Source organism: Callionymus lyra, unplaced genomic scaffold (assembly GCF_982586985.1).
Source record: "Callionymus lyra unplaced genomic scaffold, fCalLyr1.hap1.1 HAP1_SCAFFOLD_138, whole genome shotgun sequence".
NCBI classification, from domain to species: domain Eukaryota; kingdom Metazoa; phylum Chordata; class Actinopteri; order Syngnathiformes; family Callionymidae; genus Callionymus; species Callionymus lyra.
Window position 1 is genome coordinate 22,501 of NW_028258612.1, and position 10,000 is coordinate 32,500.

The 10,000-nt window shown below is 59.5% G+C and overlaps 1 non-coding gene across 1 annotated transcript; it reads right to left on the reverse strand.

Annotated features, from left to right (window-relative positions):
- Nucleotides 1-6,969: 6,969 nt before the first annotated feature.
- On the reverse strand, nucleotides 6,970-7,088 carry LOC148058143 (5S ribosomal RNA). Its single transcript, XR_015710125.1, has one exon. It is a non-coding gene; the product is annotated as a 5S ribosomal RNA (ribosomal RNA).
- Nucleotides 7,089-10,000: the final 2,912 nt, after the last annotated feature.

The window sequence follows — 10,000 nt, forward strand, 5'->3', positions numbered from 1 at the left end:
AAAGAACCAGAGTTCTCCGCGGCCATCCACTCCAACCTTGTCCGACTTTGAGGCACCAGGCTCGGCCACCCTCCGAGCCCTTTCCTTCCCTCTCCTGTTATGGTGCCTCCCTATTAACCTCTAGGTGGTTGCGCTCGTGACATCAAAAAGACCACTTTTTGAGGAGCAGTCACACTCGGAAAAAATTTCTTTCGTCAGGCAAAAGAACCAGAGTTCTCCGCGGCCATCCACTCCAACCTTGTCCGACTTTGAGGCACCAGGCTCGGCCACCCTCCGAGCCTTTTCCTTCCCTCTCCTGTTATGGTGCCTCCCTATTAACCTCTAGGTGGTTGCGCTCGTGACATCAAAAAGACCACTTTTTGCAGAGCAGTCACACTCGGAAAAAATTTCTTTCGTCAGGCAAAAGAACCAGAGTTCTCCGCGGCCATCCACTCCGACCTTGTCCGATTTTGAGGCACCAGGCTCGGCCACCCTCCGAGCCCTTTCCTTCCCTCTCCTGTTATGGTGCCTCCCTATTAACCTCTAGGTGGTTGCGCTCGTGACATCAAAAAGACCACTTTTTGAGGAGCAGTCACACTCGGAAAAAATTTCTTTCGTCTGGCAAAAGAACCAGAGTTCTCCGCGGCCATCCACTCCAACCTTGTCCGATTTTGAGGCACCAGGCTCGGCCACCCTCCGAGCCTTTTCACTCCCTCTCCTGTTATGGTGCCTCCCTATTAACCTCTAGGTGGTTGCGCTCGTGACATCAAAAAGACCACTTTTTGAGGAGCAGTCACACTCGGAAAAAATTTCTTTCGTCTGGCAAAAGAACCAGAGTTCTCCGCGGCCATCCACTCCAACCTTGTCCGACTTTGAGGCACCAGGCTCGGCCACCCTCCGAGCCTTTTCACTCCCTCTCCTGTTATGGTGCCTCCCTATTAACCTCTAGGTGGTTGCGCTCGTGACATCAAAAAGACCACTTTTTGCAGAGCAGTCACACTCGGAAAAAATTTCTTTCGTCAGGCAAAAGAACCAGAGTTCTCCGCGGTCATCCACTCCAACCTTGTCCGATTTTGAGGCACCAGGCTCGGCCACCCTCCGAGCCTTTTCACTCCCTCTCCTGTTATGGTGCCTCCCTATTAACCTCTAGGTGGTTGCGCTCGTGACATCAAAAAGACCACTTTTTGCAGAGCAGTCACACTCGGAAAAAATTTCTTTCGTCAGGCAAAAGAACCAGAGTTTTCAGCGGTCATCCACTCCAACCTTGTCCGATTTTGAGGCACCAGGCTCGGCCACCCTCCGAGCCTTTTCACTCCCTCTCCTGTTATGGTGCCTCCCTATTAACCTCTAGGTGGTTGCGCTCGTGACATCAAAAAGACCACTTTTTGCAGAGCAGTCACACTCGGAAAAAAATTTCTTTCGTCTGGCAAAAGAACCAGAGTTTTCAGCGGTCATCCACTCCAACCTTGTCCGATTTTGAGGCACCAGGCTCGGCCACCCTCCGAGCCTTTTCACTCCCTCTCCTGTTATGGTGCCTCCCTATTAACCTCTAGGTGGTTGCGCTCGTGACATCAAAAAGACCACTTTTTGCAGAGCAGTCACACTCGGAAAAAATTTCTTTCGTCTGGCAAAAGAACCAGAGTTTTCAGCGGTCATCCACTCCAACCTTGTCCGACTTTGAGGCACCAGGCTCGGCCACCCTCCGAGCCTTTTCACTCCCTCTCCTGTTATGGTGCCTCCCTATTAACCTCTAGGTGGTTGCGCTCGTGACATCAAAAAGACCACTTTTTGAGGAGCAGTCACACTCGGAAAAAATTTCTTTCGTCTGGCAAAAGAACCAGAGTTTTCAGCGGTCATCCACTCCAACCTTGTCCGATTTTGAGGCACCAGGCTCGGCCACCCTCCGAGCCTTTTCACTCCCTCTCCTGTTATGGTGCCTCCCTATTAACCTCTAGGTGGTTGCGCTCGTGACATCAAAAAGACCACTTTTTGCAGAGCAGTCACACTCGGGAAAAATTTCTTTCGTCTGGCAAAAGAACCAGAGTTTTCAGCGGTCATCCACTCCAACCTTGTCCGATTTTGAGGCACCAGGCTCGGCCACCCTCCGAGCCTTTTCACTCCCTCTCCTGTTATGGTGCCTCCCTATTAACCTCTAGGTGGTTGCGCTCGTGACATCAAAAAGACCACTTTTTTCAGAGCAGTCACACTCGGGAAAAATTTCTTTCGTCTGGCAAAAGAACCAGAGTTATCAGCGGTCATCCACTCCAACCTTGTCCGACGTTGAGGCACCGATGTCGGCCAAGTTCTGAGCGTTCCACCACCGAATGCCACTGGTCCTCAACACAGCGGACTTCCAATCCAACCTTGTCCGACTTTGAGGCACCGAAGTCGGCCTCAGCCCGAGCCTTCCCCCGCCGACCTCACTGGAGCCCGCCATCCAGGGACCGGCGGAGGTCGCCCGCATGACCGCGGCAAAGTGTCTCAAAGTCGGGCACGACCGCTCGAGTCACCCGCCAACCCGGTCCGGGGCACCTCCAGGGACCGGCGGAGGTCGCCCGCATGACCGCGGCAAAGTGTCTCAAAGTCGGGCATGACCGCTCGAGTCACCCGCCAACCCGGTCCGGGGCACCTCCAGGGACCGGCGGAGGACGCCCGCATGACCGCGACAAAGTGTCTCAAAGTCGGGCACGACCGCTCGAGTCACCCGCCAACCCGGTCCGGGGCACCTCCAGGGACCGGCGGAGGACGCCCGCATGACCGCGACAAAGTGTCTCAAAGTCGGGCATGACCGCTCGAGTCACCCGCCAACCCGGTCCGGGGCACCTCCAGGGACCGGCGGAGGACGCCCGCATGACCGCGACAAAGTGTCTCAAAGTCGGGCATGACCGCTCGAGTCACCCGCCAACCCGGTCCGGGGCACCTCCAGGGACCGGCGGAGGACGCCCGCATGACCGCGACAAAGTGTCTCAAAGTCGGGCACGACCGCTCGAGTCACCCGCCAACCCGGTCCGGGGCACCTCCAGGGACCGGCGGAGGACGCCCGCATGACCGCGACAAAGTGTCTCAAAGTCGGGCACGACCGTTCGAGTCACCCGCCAACCCGGTCCGGGGAACCTCCGGGGACCGGCGGAGGTCGCTCGCATGACCGCGACAAAGTGTCTCAAAGTCGGGCACGACCGCTCGAGTCACCCGCCAACCCGGTCCGGGGCACCTCCAGGGACCGGCGGAGGACGCCCGCATGACCGCGACAAAGTGTCTCAAAGTCGGGCATGACCGTTCGAGTCACCCGCCAACCCGGTCCGGGGCACCTCCAGGGACCGGCGGAGGAGGCCCGCATGACCGCGACAAAGTGTCTCAAAGTCGGGCATGACCGCTCGAGTCACCCGCCAACCCGGTCCGGGGCACCTCCGGGGACCGGCGGAGGACGCCCGCATGACCGCGACAAAGTGTCTCAAAGTCGGGCACGACCGCTCGAGTCACCCGCCAACCCGGTCCGGGGCACCTCCAGGGACCGGCGGAGGACGCCCGCATGACCGCGACAAAGTGTCTCAAAGTCGGGCACGACCGCTCGAGTCACCCGCCAACCCGGTCCGGGGCACCTCCAGGGACCGGCGGAGGACGCCCGCATGACCGCGACAAAGTGTCTCAAAGTCGGGCATGACCGCTCGAGTCACCCGCCAACCCGGTCCGGGGCACCTCCGGGGACCGGCGGAGGACGCCCGCATGACCGCGACAAAGTGTCTCAAAGTCGGGCACGACCGCTCGAGTCACCCGCCAACCCGGTCCGGGGCACCTCCGGGGAGCAGTGGAGGTCGCTCGCATGACCGCGACAAAGTGTCTCAAAGTCGGGCATGACCGCTCGAGTCGCCCGCCATCCCGGTCCGGAGCTCAACACTTTGTCGTTTTTTCCACTCCCTCCCCATTAACCTCTAGGTGGTTGCGCTCGTGACATCAAAAAGACCACTTTTTGCAGAGCAGTCACACTCGGAAAAAATTCGTTTCGTCTGGCAAAAGAACCAGAGTTCTCAGCGGGCTTCCAGTCCAACCTTGTCCGATTTTGAGGCACCAGGCTCGGCCACAGTCCGAGCCCATTCACTCCCTCCCCTGTTGTACTCGCTCCCTATTAACCTCTAGGTGGTTGCGCTCGTGACATCAAAAAGACCACTTTTTGAGGAGCAGTCACACTTAGGAAAAATCCGTTTGCGCTCACACCATCCCTCCCCATTAACCTCTAGGTGGTTGCGCTCGTGACATCAAAAAGACCACTTTTTGAGGAGCAGTCACACTTAGGAAAAATCCGTTTGCGCTCACACCATCCCTCCCCATTAACCTCTAGGTGGTTGCGCTCGTGACATCAAAAAGACCACTTTTTGAGGAGCAGTCAGACACCGAGGTTTTCTGGATTTATGTCCGTTTTCCTGGTTCTCTGACTCGGGCACCTTGTGACCGACATCCCCCCCTTCCCTGGTTCTATTTTGCCGATACTTTGGTGAGTTTTCTACCCGCAAACCAAGCCCCCCAAGCCCGCCGCCTGGTGGGGGAGCATGCCGCCTGGCCCGGTTCTATTTTAGGTCACTTTGGTGAGTTTTCTACCCGCAAACCAAGCCCCCCAAGCCCGCCGCCTGGTGGGGGAAGAGGCCCCCTGGTCCCGGTTCTATTTTAGGACACTTTGGTGAGTTTTCTACCCGCAAACCAAGCCCCCCAAGCCCGCCGCCTGGTGGGGGAAGATGCCCCCTGGTCCCGGTTCTATTTTAGGACACTTTGGTGAGTTTTCTACCCGCAAACCAAGCCCCCCAAGCCCGCCGCCTGGTGGGGGAACATGCCGCCTAGCCCGGTTCTATTTTAGGTCACTTTGGTGAGTTTTCTACCCGCAAACCAAGCCCCCCCAAGCCCGCCGCCTGGTGGGGGAAGAGGCCCCCTGGTCCCGGTTCTATTTTAGGACACTTTGGTGAGTTTTCTACCCGCAAACCAAGCCCCCCAAGCCCGCCGCCTGGTGGGGGAACATGCCCCCTGGTCCCGGTTCTATTTTAGGACACTTTGGTGAGTTTTCTACCCGCAAACCAAGCCCCCCAAGCCCGCCGCCTGGTGGGGGAACATGCCCCCTGGTCCCGGTTCTATTTTAGGACACTTTGGTGAGTTTTCTACCCGCAAACCAAGCCCCCCAAGCCCGCCGCCTGGTGGGGGAACATGCCCCCTGGTCCCGGTTCTATTTTAGGACACTTTGGTGAGTTTTCTACCCGGAAACCAAGCCCCCCAAGCCCGCCACCTGGTGGGGGAAGAGGCCCCCTGGTCCCGGTTCTATTTTAGGACACTTTGGTGAGTTTTCTACCCACACTGCAGGTCCCCAAATGCCGCCATCTGGTGGGGGAACATGCCGCCTGCACCGGTTCTATTTTAAGTCACTTTGGTGAGTTTTCTGCCCACACTACGGGTCCCCAAATGCCGCCATCTGGTGGGGGAACATGCCGCCTGCACCGGTTCTATTTTAAGTCACTTTGGTGAGTTTTCTGCCCACACTACGGCTCCCCAAATGCCGCCATCTGGTGGGGGAACATGCCGCCTGCACCGGTTCTATTTTAAGTCACTTTGGTGAGTTTTCTGCCCACACTACGGGTCCCCAAATGCCGCCATCTGGTGGGGGAACATGCCGCCTGCAACGGTTCTATTTTAAGTCACTTTGGTGAGTTTTCTGCCCACACTACGGGTCCCCAAATGCCGCCATCTGGTGGGGGAACATGCCGCCTGCACCGGTTCTATTTTAAGTCACTTTGGTGAGTTTTCTGCCCACACTACGGGTCCCCAAATGCCGCCATCTGGTGGGGGGACATGCCGCCTGCACCGGTTCTATTTTAAGTCACTTTGGTGAGTTTTCTGCCCACACTACGGGTCCCCAAATGCCGCCATCTGGTGGGGGAACTGCCGCCTAGTCCCGGTTCTATTTTAGGTCACTTTTCTCACTTTCTTACCCACAAATAACGCCCCAAATGCCGCCGCCTGGTGGGGGGAACTGCCGCCTAGTCCCGGTTCTATTTTAGGTCACTTTTCTCACTTTCTTACCCACAAATAATGCCCCAAATGCCGCCGCCTGGTGGGGGGAACTGCCGCCTAGTCCCGGTTCTATTTTAGGTCACTTTTCTCACTTTCTGACCCACAAATAATGCCCCAAATGCCGCCGCCTGGTGGGGGGAACTGCCGCCTAGTCCCGGTTCTATTTTAGGTCACTTTTCTCACTTTCTGACCCACAAATAATGCCCCAAATGCCGCCGCCTGGTGGGGGGAACTGCCGCCTAGTCCCGGTTCTATTTTAGGTCACTTTTCTCACTTTCTTACCCACAAATAATGCCCCAAATGCCGCCGCCTGGTGGGGGGAACTGCCGCCTAGTCCCGGTTCTATTTTAGGTCACTTTTCTCACTTTCTGACCCACAAATAATGCCCCAAATGCCGCCGCCTGGTGGGGGGAACTGCCGCCTAGTCCCGGTTCTATTTTAGGTCACTTTTCTCACTTTCTTACCCACAAATAATGCCCCAAATGCCGCCGCCTGGTGGGGGGAACTGCCGCCTAGTCCCGGTTCTATTTTAGGTCACTTTTCTCACTTTCTGACCCACAAATAATGCCCCAAATGCCGCCGCCTGGTGGGGGGAACTGCCGCCTAGTCCCGGTTCTATTTTAGGTCACTTTTCTCACTTTCTTACCCACAAATAATGCCCCAAATGCCGCCGCCTGGTGGGGGGAACTGCCGCCTAGTCCCGGTTCTATTTTAGGTCACTTTTCTCACTTTCTGACCCACAAATAATGCCCCAAATGCCGCCGCCTGGTGGGGGGAACTGCCGCCTAGTCCCGGTTCTATTTTAGGTCACTTTTCTCACTTTCTTACCCACAAATAATGCCCCAAATGCCGCCGCCTGGTGGGGGGAACTGCCGCCTAGTCCCGGTTCTATTTTAGGTCACTTTTCTCACTTTTCTACCCACAAATAATGGCAAAAAAAAATGCTTACAGCACCCAGTATTCCCAGGCGGTCTCCCATCCAAGTACTAACTGGGCCCGACCCTGCTTGGCTTCCGAGATCAGACGAGATCGGGCTCATTCAGGGTGGTGTGGCCGTAAGCGAGGGAAGCGCTTGTGAAATGCCCCAAAGTGTTGAAAATGTTCCCCAGGCCCCTGGTTCCCCATCCCCGCAGGAGGAGGCTCCCCAGGCCCCCTGGTTCCCCATCCCCGCAGGAGGAGGCTCCCCAGGCCCCCTGGTGCAGGAGGAGGCTCCCCAGGCCCCTGGTTCCCCATCCCCGCAGGAGGAGGCTCCCCAGGCCCCCTGGTTCCCCATCCCCGCAGGAGGAGGCTCCCCAGGCCCCATGGTTCCCCATCACCGCAGGAGGAGGCTCCCCAGGCCCCCTGGTTCCCCATCCCCGCAGGAGGAGGCTCCCCAGGCCCCCTGGTGCAGGAGGAGGCTCCCCAGGCCCCCTGGTTCCCCATCCCCGCAGGAGGAGGCTCCCCAGGCCCCCTGGTTCTCCATCCCCGCAGGAGGAGGCTCCCCAGGCCCCCTGGTTCCCCATCCCCGCAGGAGGAGGCTCCCCAGGCCCCATGGTTCCCCATCACCGCAGGAGGAGGCTCCCCAGGCCCCCTGGTTCCCCATCCCCGCAGGAGGAGGCTCCCCAGGCCCCCTGGTGCAGGAGGAGGCTCCCCAGGCCCCCTGGTTCCCCATCCCCGCAGGAGGAGGCTCCCCAGGCCCCCTGGTTCTCCATCCCCGCAGGAGGAGGCTCCCCAGACCCCCATGTTCTCCATGCCCGCAGGAGGAGGCTCCCCAGGCCCCTTGGTTCTCCATCCCCGCAGGAGGAGGCTCCCCAGGCCCCTGGTTCTCCATCCCCGCAGGAGGAGGCTCCCCAGGCGCCCTGGTTCTCCATCCCCGCAGGAGGAGGCTCCCCAGGCCCCCTGGTTCTCCATGCCCGCAGGAGGAGGCTCCCCAGGCCCCCTGGTTCTCCATCCCCGCAGGAGGAGGCTCCCCAGGCCCCCTGGTTCCCCATCCCCGCAGGAGGAGGCTCCCCAGGCCCCCTGGTTCTCCATGCCCGCAGGAGGAGGCTCCCCAGGCCCCCTGGTTCTCCATGCCCGCAGGAGGAGGCTCCCCAGGCCCCCATGTTCTCCATGCCCGCAGGAGGAGGCTCCCCAGGCCCCTTGGTTCTCCATCCCCGCAGGAGGAGGCTCCCCAGGCCCCTGGTTCCCCATCCCCGCAGGAGGAGGCTCCCCAGGCCCCCTGGTTCTCCATGCCCGCAGGAGGAGGCTCCCCAGGCCCCCTGGTTCTCCATGCCCGCAGGAGGAGGCTCCCCAGGCCCCCTGGTTCTCCATCCCCGCAGGAGGAGGCTCCCCAGGCCCCTGGTTCTCCATGCCCGCAGGAGGAGGCTCCCCAGGCCCCCTGGTTCTCCATGACCGCAGGAGGAGGCTCCCCAGGCCCCCTGGTTCTCCATCCCCGCAGGAGGAGGCTCCCCAGGCCCCCTGGTTCCCCATCCCCGCAGGAGGAGGCTCCCCAGGCCCCCTGGTTCTCCATGCCCGCAGGAGGAGGCTCCCCAGGCCCCCTGGTTCCCCATCCCCGCAGGAGGAGGCTCCCCAGGCCCCTGGTTCTCCATCACCGCAGGAGGAGGCTCCCCAGGCCCCCTGGTTCCCCATCCCCGCAGGAGGAGGCTCCCCAGGCCCCCTGGTTCTCCATCCCCGCAGGAGGAGGCCCCCCAGGCCCCTGGTTCCCCATCCCCGCAGGAGGAGGCTCCCCAGGCCCCCTGGTTCTCCATGCCCGCAGGAGGAGGCTCCCCAGGCCCCTGGTTGGGAGAGGGGGAAAAAGAGCAAAGTGTTTAAAAATGCCCCAAAGTGTTGAAAATGTTCCCCAGGCCCCTGGTTCCCCATCCCCGCAGGAGGAGGCTCCCCAGGCCCCCTGGTTGGGAGAGGGGGGAAAAGACCAAAGTGTTTAAAAATGCCCCAAAGTGTTGAAAATGTTCCCCAGGCCCCTGGCTCCCCATCCCCGCAGGAGGAGGCTCCCCAGGCCCCCTGGTTGGGAGAGGGGGAAAAAGAGCAAAGTGTTTAAAAATGCCCCAAAGTGTTGAAAATGTTCCCCAGGCCCCTGGTTCCCCATCCCCGCAGGAGGAGGCTCCCAAGGCCCCCTGGTTGGGAGAGGGGGAAAAAGAGCAAAGTGTTTAAAAATGCCCCAAAGTGTTGAAAATGTTCCCCAGGCCCCTGGTTCCCCATCCCCGCAGGAGGAGGCTCCCCAGGCCCCCTGGTTGGGAGAGGGGGAAAAAGAGCAAAGTGTTTAAAAATGCCCCAAAGTGTTGAAAATGTTCCCCAGGCCCCTGGTTCCCCATCCCCGCAGGAGGAGGCTCCCAAGGCCCCCTGGTTGGGAGAGGGGGAAAAAGAGCAAAGTGTTTAAAAATGCCCCAAAGTGTTGAATAATGTTCCCCGGCCTCCTGGTACCCCATCCCCGCAGGAGGAGGCTCCCCAGGCCCCCTGGTTGGGAGAGGGGGAAAAAAGAGCAAAGTGTTTAAAAATGCCCCAAAGTGTTGAAAATGTTCCCCAGGCCCCTGGTTCCCCATCCCCGCAGGAGGAGGCTCCCAAGGCCCCCTGGTTGGGAGAGGGGGAAAAAGAGCAAAGTGTTTAAAAATGCCCCAAAGTGTTGAAAATGTTCCCCAGGCCCCTGGTTCCCCATCCCCGCAGGAGGAGGCTCCCCAGGCCCCCTGGTTGGGAGAGGGGGAAAAAGAGCAAAGTGTTTAAAAATGCCCCAAAGTGTTGAATAATGTTCCCCGGCCTCCTGGTACCCCATCCCCGCAGGAGGAGGCTCCCCAGGCCCCCTGGTTGGGAGAGGGGGAAAAAGAGCAAAGTGTTTAAAAATGCCCCAAAGTGTTGAAAATGTTCCCCAGGCCCCTGGTTCCCCATCCCCGCAGGAGGAGGCTCCCAAGGCCCCCTGGTTGGGAGAGGGGGAAAAAGAGCAAAGTGTTTAAAAATGCCCCAAAGTGTTGAAAATGTTCCCCAGGCCCCTGGTTCCCCATCC